The sequence below is a fragment of the Eleutherodactylus coqui genome, chromosome 2 (genome assembly GCF_035609145.1).
Source record: "Eleutherodactylus coqui strain aEleCoq1 chromosome 2, aEleCoq1.hap1, whole genome shotgun sequence".
NCBI classification, from domain to species: Eukaryota; Metazoa; Chordata; class Amphibia; order Anura; family Eleutherodactylidae; genus Eleutherodactylus; species Eleutherodactylus coqui.
Window position 1 is genome coordinate 118,733,718 of NC_089838.1, and position 14,014 is coordinate 118,747,731.

The window sequence follows — 14,014 nt, forward strand, 5'->3', positions numbered from 1 at the left end:
GTGATAGAAAAGCATAGTCCACTACTCTTTCCAATACTCGTGGGTTATCCATCCCCACTTGTTTAATTAATGTCACAAATGTTTCAGCAATACATATGGCTAATACAATAAAACACTTTATTTCTTGCTACACCTGACCGGATTGGATTCCGCATGTGGGAGCCCGTAGCCCAATCAGACCCTGTGCCCAGCCGGCATCCGTGCCTACCTGCTTTTCTTTTTTCCTGTACTGCGGGTGGTCCGCATGGTGAAATGCGCAGTACAGTTTTTTTTAAGTCCCAGCTTTTCCCACGTCGTCGCTAGGTGTTGACGTGAAATCCGCAACCTTTCCACAATGTTATTGCAGAAGAGCCGTGGGTCGGACAGCTTCCATTGACTTGCGTTTACCTTGTATGTTTTTTGTTAGCAAATGCCTTGAAAGTAAAAAAAAAAAGTGTTCAACTAGAAAAGTTTCAGAAAAAAAAAAGTTCGCAGTGAAAAACGTGTTTTTTAATGTAAAAACGGACACAAACGTATAGAAACGTATGGCATTTAATGTATACGATTTAAGACCAGACTGGCATACACTGGTATCCGCTTTTTTTCTATACATGTAATAAATCTGGAAGCGGCATGAGAAGTGCAGTGTGAACAGCCCCTCCAGCCAGACAGGACTTGGTGAGGACTCCTCCCCTGTGAGGCTCAGGCTCGCAGCAGCAGCCAGATGGAGCACTTGTAGCTCTTGTGTTGTTGCTGTTTTACTATGTGTGTGTCTTATATTACAACCATGCCGCACATCAGTGGCCGGAGAGAGGAGAGGGAGGAAAAGCCTGTTTACACAGACTGCAAACCGCCTGGGGAATAATGCAGGAAAGGAAGTGAGCCGGCTCTCTGTCTGACTGCTCCAACTTCCTGCTCACACACACACTCACAGTAACAGCAGAGAGAAAAGGCAGCAGAAACCCAGGATCTCCTTCCAAGAGTCAGGCGGCTGACAGCATGGAGCAGCCAGGGATTGTGCCACAGCCCTCCTAGACAATCACTAGCCCAGGAGAAAGTTGCCAGGGTGCAGCAGCCGTCCGGGTAGGTACAGCTGGGGTGGTATGTGGCACTAGTTGCATGTCCTCTGGGGATGGAGGAGGGGCCGCTGGCTTATACATGGAGGTTCCCCTTTTTTACTCAGCGTGACTACAATTTGCATTCATTTGTATTAGTAAAGGGAATGTTAATTAAATAAGTCAGCAGCCACTAAGTCTTCCTGACGCCCCTTACATTACCCTGGGTGGGAACTGAGGAGTCACCGGCCCCTAATTAGTGTAATAAGGGTGTGACGGATAATGAAGGAGGCTCATGTGAGGGATGTTCAGAATGGCAGATTGTATTCATGTCTGTGGTATTGTGACAGGGGGTCTAATAAGAGGGCAGCAATGTGTGACCAACACAGTCCTTACTACTTGCGTTAGGTAGTAAGTAGCTAAGTAGTGAGGTAAGTAGCTACAGTGTGAAGTAGCACCATGTTTCCCTGAAAATAGGGCATACCCCGAAAATAAGCCCTAGCAGGATTTTTGAGGATGCAGAATGATTTTTCAGGATTTTCGAGGATGCTTGAAGTATAAGCCCTACTCCAAAATTGAGTCTTAGTTAGTTAAAAAAAGACAATATAAATAGTGTCCAGGCAGCTATACATGTAAAAAAGCAAAATCTTTTGGCGCAAAAAAATATGACACTGTCTTAATTTCGGGGAAACAGGGTAAGTAGCTACAGTGTGAGGTTAATAGCTATATTGTGAGGTAGTAAATGGCTAAGTAATGAGGTGGTAAGTAGCTGCGGTGTGAAGGTGGTAAGTAGCTGCGGCGTGAGGTGGTAGCTACATTGTGAAGGTGGTAAGTAGCTGCGGCGTGAGGTGGTAGCTACATTGTGAGGGGGTAAGTAGCTGCGGCGTGAGGTGGTAGCTACATTGTGAGGGGGTAAGTAGCTGCGGCGTGAGGTGGTAGCTACATTGTGAGGGGGTAAGTAGCTGCGGCGTGAGGTGGTAGCTACATTGTGAGGGGGTAAGTAGCTGCGGCGTGAGGGGGTAGCTACATTGTGAGGGGGTAGCTACATTGTGAGGGGGTAAGTAGCTGCGGCGTGAGGGGGTAGCTACATTGTGAGGGGGTAAGTAGCTGCGGCGTGAGGGGGTAGCTACATTGTGAGGGGGTAAGTAGCTGCGGCGTGAGGGGGTAGCTACATTGTGAGGGGGTAAGTAGCTGCGGCGTGAGGGGGTAGCTACATTGTGAGGGGGTAAGTAGCTGCGGCGTGAGGGGGTAGCTACATTGTGAGGGGGTAAGTAGCTGCGGCGTGAGGGGGTAAGTAGCTGCGGCGTGAGGGGGTAAGTAGCTGCGGCGTGAGGGGGTAGCTACATTGTGAGGGGGTAAGTAGCTGCGGCGTGAGGGGGTAGCTACATTGTGAGGGGGTAAGTAGCTGCGGTGTGAGGTAGTTACTTCTACTTGTGACACTGTCCTCCTGCTCCTCCCTGCCTCCCATAGGCTACACCATGTCTGGCATTGTCCTGCTACTTGTGACAAGGGCCGACCCGTCTACTACTGGCATGGCCCGTACTCCATTACTGAGAAGCTCCTCCAGCCGTCGCCGTGTGCCCACTGACTGGGCATGAGGACATGTGGCAGGGAGAGTTCTTGCTAACTGGCATCTGTGATAAGGAGGAGGAAGGAAGGAAGAGTCTCTGACGTTCTTGGTAAGGCATTGTGCCAGTAGTGTGTGCGGGACCAGCGGGCTGCATGGCCTGTGTGACCGGACTAGTCAGGCTTAATAATGGCCACTGCAGTGTAGATGCCTGTATGACAGCAGAGTCCCAGTGACCGTGTGGCGGGCAGCATGGAGGGGGTAGAAGGAGCCAGCGGCATGTCTGAGGAGAGTATTTTCCTCCAGAAAGTTGTGCGAGTCTGTCCTGTCTGGAAACACAAGACTAATTGCCATGCGCTTCCGGTTGGAGCTGGCAGCAGACAACATCTTGAGAATGAGTCAGTGAGCGCACAAAGAGACTCTGTGGTTTCCTTCTCCTCAGGTTCATGCATGTGCAGCTTCCTTTGTAGTCTTCGGAGGATTTCAGCTCTGGCCATTTACTAATGCGCCCGAGAGGTAGAGAGGACAGGGCTGCTGTGTTGTTTTTGGAGGGGAGACGCTCTTTTTTATAAGGTTACAGGACCTGATGCTGCCGGGGGAAAAAGTTCCCTTGAATTTTCCACTGGCTGCAGGAAGAGAGCGCATTTAGTCATGGCTCAGTAATGTCTGCCTATACCGACTAATCTCATTAGGAGTTTCCGCTCCCCAAACACTGGAGGGTTTTGTGTGGCTTATAGAGAAGCCTTGCCACCAACGTGCACAGCCAGCTACTCGGGTTATTTACTCACAGCCCCCTGTACACAGCGGCCGCCCTATCATATATATGTATATACATCCCGCAGCGGGCACACCTACTTGTTTCCTCCCATTCACTTCCATGTATGTATAGAATGCCCTACCACCGATCTGCAGACATCTCCCCCTGCTTATTTTCTCCGCGTCTCCCGCGCGTCCAGATCCTCCCGCTTGCAGTATTGCCATCTGTATTTCTTATCTATTCACGGATCAGCCGTAACACTAAACGCTAATATGGTGTAGGTCGCGCTCCTGCCACCATAACAGCTCTGACCCACTTTATAAGACCTCTAAGGGTGGTTTCAGGCATGCGAGAAAATTGCGCGATTTTCACGCAATGCAATGATTGACAACTGTGTCCTTCCCATTAGCAATCTTTTCACTTGTGATGTTGCAAGAGCAAAAAATGGCAGCATGTCCTATCTTTCTGCGATGTGCGTTTTTTTAAATCTCCCGCGTTTCCCTATGGAGCCTGCTTTGTATCGCATTGCAACAATAAGCGTTGCAATTTTAACATTAGAAAGCCCTATCGCGTGAATCACAAGCGGGAGCAATGATTTTGTGAGAAAAAGCAGCGCTGACTGTCAAAAATCGCGTGAAAAAAGAGGGGGAAACGCTGTTGAATCTCTACAGCCAAAGCAGAGTCAAAATGTGGGTTTTGAACATGCTGCTTCTTTTAAAACCGCGCCACAGTTGCATTTTCGCACAGCGGCTGTGCGGAAAAAATCCATCCTGTGAGAACAGCTTTTTTCCCAAACTCATTTGTGCTGCATTGCACTGCAAACGCAGCGGTTTTGCAACGGCAAAACCACAGCAAATCCGCCCTGTGTGAACCCAGGCTTAAAGTGTCCTCTGGTGTCTAACACCAGGACTTTAGCAGATCCTAAGACTGCCTGTCCACGGGCGTATTTTCATTGTGTTCCCCGCAGCGATAATCCGGCCACGGGGAACGATAATCCTGTCCACGAGCAGCCGGCAAATCGCAGCATGCTGCAAATTGCTGCGATTCACCGCTGTGAGCCTATCTGTCAGATAGGTTCACCACAGAGATCCATCTGCCGGCTCCTGCTCCCAGGCAGCGACTCCCGCGGCGGATATCGCAACGCTTGTGGATGGGCAGCCTTACTGAAGCAGTTGGACTTCTATGGATTGGACTCGTTTTTGCAGAGCATCCCACAGCTACTTTATCAAATTGACATTTGGGGAGTTTAGAGACCAAGTCAACACCTTCAAAATGTTTGTCATTTTCCTTAAAGTGACACTCCAGCAAAAATGTTTCCATCCTTGTTACACTCTGGAGATCTTCTCTGTATACTGCAGTCCCTTCCATGCGGCGCAGCCCCCTGTCTGATACTTGGCAGGCACCATCTTGATTCTCAGATTTCTCCCTGCTCATCTTCTCTATGCTAACACTCTCATGATGCAGCACATGAGCAGCTAGAGCCTGTATCATCTCTGCCAGATGGGAGGACACTGTCATTACCTTCTATATTCACCTAAATAAGTCAGAAGCAGTGATCTCCTTCATTGTAGATGTGTGACAGGAGCCCCTAATCATCATCAGTAACTGTGAGCATGCGTGGTTAGGGCCAGATAATATCATCTCACAGAAATCATGCTGTCTGAAAAGTTGACGTCTTGAGAGAACATAAAGCCAAGTAATTCTCAGGTGGTCACATGACCAATCTGAAGAGAAAGAGGCCAGGAGTTTCAGGGATAACGAAACAAGGTAATAATAGCTGACATATATACTGGGGGGCTGGTTACAAAATGAATGGGACAAAAAGTTTGCCAAAGTAGCCCTTTAAACCATTCCTGAACAGTTTTTGCAGAGTATCAAGGCGCTTTATTCTACTGAAAAAAGCCACTGCCATTAGGGAATACCACTGCCATGAAAGGGGGGGGGGTATTAGTGTATCATGACGCCACCAGCCTAAGGGTTGGAGATGGGCTGAGGAGAAGGGAACGCCCAAGGATTGTCATTGGCAGATGCATACACACCCTCAGCGATATGCCCCTAGGTTGAGGGAAGATTGTAACTGGCTGCATAGACACAGCTTCAGGCTTGACAGAGAAATACACATACCTTCGGACTTCAGTGGTCCCGGCGTGGCAGTCAGCGGCAGGGGTTACATCGGGGGGTGCGGCGTGCGGCAGGAGCAGGGGAGCTGGCGGTAGGAGCAGGGAAGCCGTTGGCCATGGTTATCAGCGGCAGGAAGGGGGAAGTTTACATTGGGAGCTGGAAGCAGGAGCAGGGGAGTCGGCGGCTTCAGAGGTCCAGCCGCGGCAGCAGCAGGGGAGCCAGCGGCCGTGGTTATCAACGGCAGGAAGGGGGGTTACATTGGGAGCTGGCGGCGTGAGCCGGCAACTTCAGAGGTCCGGCCGCACCAGGGGAGCCGGCGGCCGCGGTTATCAGAGCCAGGGGGGGGGTTACAGCGAGAGCAGGGGTAACATTGGGAGCCGGCGTGCGGCTATCGGCTGCAGACCGGCTGCGTTGATGAGCCGCAGGGCAGGGTGGGTAGACAGTGGGAGCATGTCTGCGTCTGCCAATGAGAATCTTTGGGCGTTCCCTTCTCCTCAGCCCATCTCCACCCCTCAGGCTGCTGGCGTAAAGATACACTAATACCGAAGGGGCATACTTAGTGTAACAATGTTTAGGTAGGTGGAAAGTGTCAAGGTAACATCCTCATGAATGCCAGGACCCATGGTTTCTCAGCAGAACACCAGGGTGCAAATCCTAAAGATGGGAAAAAATACCTCTACAGCGCCATCTATTGGGTGTCAGCATACCTTCAATTCAAAGTGGCCCTATAACAAGTCCTCAATGATTGGGAATATTAAACCAAGCCAGAAAGCATGCACAGAAGGACTGTTTCAGGGTGATTGCCCCTCATTAGTATGCAGTAGGCTTCTGGCTTAGTCTGTGAGGGGCCTATGATGTGGGTCAGAAGCTGTGTCGTCTCTCCTTAAGGAGAGCTCCCAAAAAGTGTGGATCAGTGGATGGAGAGCACCCAGAAAGGAAGGGGGGGCACCTAAAAGCTAAATGAGGAGACTTATAAGGCAATGCTCCTCTGGGAAATGTATGCAAATCAGAAAGATGGAAAAATACCTCTACAGCGCCATCTATTGCATGGCAGCATTAGCCAGGGTAATACGTTGCTTCCACCAGCTTGCCATCTTCCCATAGTTTACCCTGATGCCATCTTTTCTTCAAGTAAGTGACACACACTTGCCTGGTCCTCCAGAAAACCTGATCCAGAAGATCTCTGGGATTACATCCTTATTGCATCCCTTTTATTCTAAGGAGAGGTCATACCCCCAGACAGGGATGGGCAATGCGGCTTAAAATTAAATTCCTTTTTTTTTTTTTTTGCTACACAAGCTCAACAAATATGACACTTTTTTATTTTTTTTTTTCAACAGAAGGGAATTGCATGCACAACAATTCCTTAATATAGATAGAATTACCAGTAATTGTGTGGGACTATTCTCATAATCGCTACAAAAAGGAAGCAGTCAGCACCTTTAGGGCCAATAAACCATGCCGTTATGCAGCTGGGGTTCAACATTCTAAAGATGCCCGTAGAAAAAGGAGATCTACCCAAGGCTTGTCCAGCAGCGTCAGTATGCACAGTGCAGCAAAGTGTAGTGTCCTCCGCTCCATATATGCATGCAGCCGATGCCACTTCAGGGGGGATGCAGGTGGGAATGAGGCTTGCAGAACTCCCCATTAGCTCTAACAGCTCATCTTTATGTGGCTCTGCTCTCTATACACTTCAGTGAGCAGCTGTATCATCCGCCTCCTTCACTTCCTGTCCTCTTTCTTATTATCTCTGTTACTACAGTGGGGCATTGCTTGACAACAAGTTGTATACAGCAAGTTAAAGGGAACCTGTCACATCCCCACAGGGCTATAAACTAAGTTATGGTGCTGTTAGGGGAGTGGCAGGGAGCTGGGGGGTGTATTTTATTTTATTTTTTGTACTCGCCCGCTCCCTGGATCCAGTGGATGTATTTTTTTATATTCGCCCGCTCCCTGGATCCAGCGGATGTATTTTTTTATATTCGCCCGCTCCCTGGATCCAGCGGATGTATTTTTTTATACTCGCCCGCTCCCTGGATCCAGCGGTGTCACCCTCCTGAAGCCTGTGTGGCGCACAGAAATCTGACTATTTTAGGTCCTGTGCATGCGCTCTTCCATAGATTTGTATTGGAGAGGGCACAGGACTCTGAGTCAGATTTCTGTACACCACATGGACTTCATAGGGAGACAGAGCTGGATTTGGGGAGCGGATGAGTATAAAAAAAAATGCATCACCCGGCTCCCTGTCATTCCCTTATAAGCATCATAACTTAGTTTAGCACTTTAAAGTAATGATTTTTTTTTTTTGCAAAAAAAAATGTAATTTTAGCCATGTAGTTTAACTTGCTCTTATGCCGGCTATCACACTGCCTATCATAGAAGCACAGTCTGTTTGACAATTAGTGACCATTTAAATAAAAGGAAGCTGTCCCTTTGCAAATGCTGTTCACTCTGTGGCATGCTATAGCCCAGGAGGAGCGGACCAGACTGATATATAGTTTTTATAGGAGGTTCTATATAACTTGTATTACTACTCATCTGGGCTTATGAATCCAATGGGCGGTCTCACTCAATGAATGACAGCTATCTCTGTAGGGCTGCTTTCACACGGGGGACCAAATCATGCGATTTTCTTGCAACAGTGCTACAAATTGCGTATATGTGAAACCTATGCTTTCCAATGTCACATTCGCAATGTTTTCTCTGATGCTATGTTGTGAGAAAAAAAACAATTACGGCATTTGAGCGATTTGTGATTTATGGTAGCCCATGTTTCCCTATGGAGCCTGCTTGTTTATTACATCGCATCTCACAAACTAGTGATTTTCGTGTGATGCAATCTATTTCCCTACCCTTAAAATAAGCCATAGCTGCATTACCCTGCAAAAAAAGGCTTATCTAGCAGGCTTGGTTCAGGTCCTCCTGCTGCTGTCTGGAGTTCCGCCGTGCATCCTTGCGATTTATGAATTGGCTGAGCCACAGCATTGATTGGCTGATTCATAAATCCCGCCTCCACAACATGATTGGTACTTTTAACTCTGCTCAGCCAATCAATGCAAAGCTGGATGAACCAATCACAGCTCTCACACTGGTTCATCAAGCAATGCATTGATTGGTTCATCCAGTGCTACCCAGCCAATCGGAGCCATCACTTCCTGGAGCCTAGTTATATTGAACCTTTTCTTATAAAACATATATATTAACCGGCTCCGTTCCTCCTGCTCTATAACATAATGCCTGCAGATGAGACTACATTTTCAACAGGGCATATTGAGCTTTTACTATTTACCTATTCTCAGGATAGGTGATCAGTAGTTCATTGGCAGGGGACTGCTGCTGGAGATCCCTACTGATCCGCTGGCCTGCTGTCAGTGCAGCGGGGTAGGACACTGTCATCAGTGGTTAGGGCTGGAAGTGTAATAGATGGACTCACTCCCATTGTAATTAATGGAAGAGATGTCTGCTGATACACGTCTGACTCTTCACTGCGACTGTAGTGTTTGGTTAAAAACTAGAACAGCTGCAGACTGCATAATTTGATCCATTAGGAAAAAAACAAAAGAAACAAATGGAATGAAAGTGAGGTGAAAACGTTCTTTTTTTTGTTTGTTTGTTTGTTTGTTTTTTAGACCCGTTGAAATCAATGGTACAAAAAAAAACTGTGAAATCGTGGTTTAGCTGAACATGCCCATCTGTATGCCATGGCCAGGAACTGGCAGTTCTGTACTGTTCCTGAGATGCAGAACGCTGGGATCACCTAGACTGATAGTCAGGTTTCATCCTATAGCTTTCTCCATATCAGTCTAGCTCATCTGGGAAGGCAGAAGCCCGTGAGGCGCCCCCACCCTCCCGTGACTCTAAACCCTGTTCCAGGTGGCTCTGTAAGAGGTTTCTAAATAAATGTTTGTTGTTTCCATCTTTGTTTTTTTTTTTTATGAATTATTAAAGTCTGTTGAAAAATACCTGCAGTGCGACTTCCATTGCCTTAGGCCGCCTGCACACGGCCGGGTCGGATCCGGCAGCGAGAATTCTCGCCACGGGACCCGACCCAAGCGCCTGCAGAGAGCAGCGAGTACTCACCCACGCCCCGCAGCTCCTGATCTTTCATGTGTCGGCGCATGTGCAGACTGAAGCCGGGGGCCGGTGAGTGACGTTTCTGTCAGAAATAGAACATGCTGCGGTTTGTTTGCCGCGCGGACAAACCGCAGCCGTCTGCCTAGGATTGCGTTTGCACAATCCTATTCCCGCCGTGGAATTTCCACCCGTCTGCAGGCGGCCTTAGTCTGGGCTCACACTGGGTGGAATTTGAAACAGAGTATCTGCAGCCGACATTCCACAGCAGATCTGCAGCACAAGATCCAGATTGGGCGGTGTGCTTTTTGTTGTTTTCGTTTTTTTTGCACGGTATTTGAAGAGGTGGATCTGCACTACAAATCTGGTGCTAAGATTGACGCACTTACATTCTACACTGCAGGTCAGTTTCCACAGCATGTAGATAAGATTGTGAATTTCATCCACATTGCTGCTACCGTCCTGTAAAATTCTGTAGCTTTTCCGTGCGGATGGAAAATAAACGGTAAATCCGCCCTGTGTGAACATGGCCTTGGCCTCGTCAGGCACAATACTGCTGCGGTATGAACAGCATAAAATGTCATTTAACAGCTGACCGCCCAACCTGCTGTTTTGGGATGTCTCATCTGAAATCTCATGGCTGCAGCAGACCGTGGAAGACCTATTACCAAGTTTCAGCACAGCCTGTGGTGACCTAATGTCTTGTCTGGAGGTACATCATTTGCAGTGCTTTTACGGGGCTGTACAAGGTATACATTAATTGGCTGGTTTCTTCCAGTGCCACATGGGCTTTGTGCTCTATTGCAGCACAGCCCTAGTTACTTGAATGGGGATGAGCGGCAGTTAACACACAGCCCATGGATTGGCGCTATTTCTACAAGAAAACAACACCTTTAAATGGGTTATTCGGCCTTTAAAGAGTAATAACCTCTCCTTAGGATCGGCCACCAATATCTGCTCAGTACCCTTGCCCATCATCTGATAGAATGCCCATTTGGACTACTACAGGCTGGTTCCATTGAAGTGATTGAAACAAGCCTGTTGTACTCCGAAGGACCGCTATAGAAAAATATATATATGGTGTTCTGAGCATTGACAGGATTGTATTCAGATGTAAACACTCAAGATGCTGCAGCCTCTTCAATCAGCGGGTCGGCGGGGGTCTCAAGTATCGGACCCACCTTATCAGATATTGATGGTGTTGCCTTGAGGGGAGGCCATCAGTTTTTAAAGGCTGGATAACCCCTTTAAATGGCTCCCTTTTTTTTTACTTCAGGCTGACTGCTAATGGAAGCTTAGATTTGTGCTTTTACTAAGAGCTAGGGGAGTAGAGTAAAATCTGCAGGTCAAGAAAGCGGCTTATAATTAGAGGTGCATAACTGTCACCTCGGGCTACTAAGAGAAGAAATGGTAATGAATGCCAGAACCAGAGTCCACAGTCCTAGTGGTATTTAACCATTGGCTGGAAACTCTTTGGTGTCAGCTGAGGGGCATGTGAAAATATAGAGGAGGAAGTATGGAAACAAAGTATCGCTCTCCGCAGGGTTTAATTCATTGTCAGGAAAACTGTGTGTGGTAGGAGAGGGGCAGATGGAAAACTCTTAGAATGTTCACAAGCGTTACTGCCTGAAAACAAGCCCCTCGTTACAGACGTAATATGTAACAGAGGATATTACTGTAAATTAATTATTAAGCACGGTTGGCAAAATCTGGTACCTGCCATCTGTCCATGTACTGAAAACGTATGTACCGTCTGATGGCAGTCATTTCAAACAGGATATGAATTGAAAGGGGACATTCATGTTTATGCCACCTCTTTATAAGAAGTGGGGGATACCATGCAGAGATGCCCTCATCTGCTCATGGCAGTTCCTGAGCGGTCTTGCTTATGCCAGATTTCGTTATGGTGTGTACATTTATTACTTAAACCTACTACATTATGAGTAAGGAATTAGTCATATATGATTGAGGTAGATCGGTCACACTCGGTATTAATGGGGGCAAAGCAATACATACAAGTAGAAGAAACTGCAGTCCAAGGAAGCTAAAAATGATAGTTTATTCCCAATCCATAGGTGATGCGACATATAACCTTCCTCAAACACAGATGGTCACGATGGGGTATAAAAGATTGTAGGAATGTATCAGATACAAGCAAGACTCCTAAAGTGACAGAGCTTGTATTTATATACCTATCCCTCATGACTATCTGGATTGGAGGAAGGTCTGTCGGTGGCCGAAACGTGTCACTAAATGTGGGCTGCCTTCTTTATGAATAAACTGTCACTTTGGACTTCCTTAGAGAGCAGAGTTCCTTCTACTTATACAAGTAATGACACCAAAAAGTTGTCATAGTAATTTTGTTAAATTCGTGTTCCCCGTGTAGAAGAACAATACAAGCTCCCATACTCGCTCTCCACAGCTCCACGCCAGGTCTGTTGACAGGCTGCAGGCTATGACCCATCTAGGTGTGGACTCCACAAGACTTGTGAAGGAGTTCTGTAGTATCTGGCCCCAAGACAATAGCTGCAGATGCTTTAACACTTGTATAGTGAAAGTTGTCCCTCATGGATAAACTGGCTTTTCCAAAACATCTCACAGATCAGATTGAGATTTGGGGAGTTTGGGGGCCAAGACAACTGTCGTGTCTCAAATAGTTCCTAAACAATTTCTGCAGTGTGGCAGGGTGCATTATTGTGCTGAAAGAGGCCATTAAATACCGCAACGATGAAGGGGTGTACTTTGTCTCACAATGTTTAGGTAGATGGTATGTGTCAAAGTAACATCCACATGAATGGCAGGACCCAAGGTTTCCCAGCAGCACATTGCTCGGAGCAACACTGCTGCAACTGGCTTCCCTTCCTCTCATAGTGGATCCTGGTGCCATATTTTCCCCATGTAAGCAAGGCACCCAGCCACTCACCCAGCATCTTCCATTGCTCCATGTTCCCGTTGGGATTCTCTCATGCCCATTGTAGGTGTTTTCGACAGTGGACAGAGGCCAGTATGTACCGATAACTTTCTACCATACCCAGCAATAATGTTTCAGCTCTTTGAACTGCAGTAGCTCGTCTGTGGGATCGCACCACACAAGGCAGCCTTTACTTCCCTTATGCTCCAGTGAGCCTTGAGCATCCAAAACCATGTTGCGGGTTGGACCATTTTTAATAGGTACCAACCACTACATACTAATAACACCCCACAAGACACGCCATTTTGGAGATGCACTGACCCAGTCTTCTAGCCCTTGTCAGAGTCTTACAGGTCCTTGTGCTAGCCTATTTTTCCTGCTTCAGCGCCTAAACCGTAAGACATGACTATTTACTTATTGCCTAATATTTCCCACCTCTTGCCAGGTACCGTTGTCAGTAGTATGCACTTCACTTGGCAGTGGTTTTAATGTTATAGCTATATATACAGTATATAATTGTAGATCTAGACAACATATGACTCTAAACAATTTACTGTACATCAAGGGTATGAATGTGATTATATATGTTACATGTACTGGTGCTGAAGATTATTTAGCATAGTATAATTGTGTCTAACTGTAAAGGGGTTTTGTCATTAGAAAACAAAAATTCTATACTTGCCTATTCCTCTCTCATCACTCATCTTTTGCCCACCGATCTTCTCCTGTCTCCTACAATTCCCCCGGCTCACCTCACCTCCAGCTGTCTGATTCTTCTTCTTCCAGTGACTGTGTTCTTCCTGCAGGGCAATGTACGCTACATCACTAGTGACATAGTGTTCATAGCCTAGCAGGGAGTGCCGAGCTATTGCAGAGACTGTGCATGCGTGCTATCTCTCTGCAATAGTATATGAACTCTTGCAGCAAGACAGCGTGCATGCGCAGTCTCGGCAATAGAACGGCATTCCTTGCTAGGCTGTGAACTCTACGTCACTAGTGTTGTAACCTACACTGACCTGCCGGAAGGAGAGTGCCGAAAATGGACGCACCATAACAGGAGGAAGAGGATCCAGCCAGCTTGCCGTGAGGTGACTTGGAGGACTGGAGAAGATCAGCGAGGAGAAGATGCGGTAAAAAAGACTGAAAGGGGAGGAATAGATAATTGAGATATAATTTTTTAATTTTTTTTAAATTTTAAATGACAAAACCCCTTTTAACAGAATAAGTACAGCGTTTCCCTGAAAATAAGACACTTTTACATTACTTTTTGCCCCAAAAGAGACTGTCTTATTTTTTGGGGTGTCTTATACGTACCTAGCCAACGGCATCCCGTGCCTCGCAATGGTCTCCAGCCCTGCGGTAGGCTGCCGTGTCCTCTGAGCTGACTACATTCTCTTCCTGGTAACAGAGCTTTGAATACCCTGCTTCCAGCAAGTGAGTGCTGTGATTGGATCATGAGTGCTGTGGCTCAGCCAATCTGAGCCGGAGCTTGATAAACCAATCACAGTCATTCAGTGATGTCATTCGCTGAATGGCTGTGAATGATCGAGCAT

The 14,014-nt window shown here is 47.2% G+C and overlaps 1 protein-coding gene across 1 annotated transcript in view; it reads left to right on the plus strand.

Moving 5' to 3' along the window:
- Positions 1-712: 712 nt before the first annotated feature.
- ELK3 (ETS transcription factor ELK3) overlaps positions 713-14,014 on the plus strand; it is a 31,901-nt gene continuing 18,599 nt past the window's right edge. The window contains exon 1 of the mRNA XM_066591455.1: positions 713-1,062. The gene's annotated coding sequence lies outside the window, so the exon portion shown is untranslated. The remainder of the gene's footprint in view (positions 1,063-14,014) is intronic.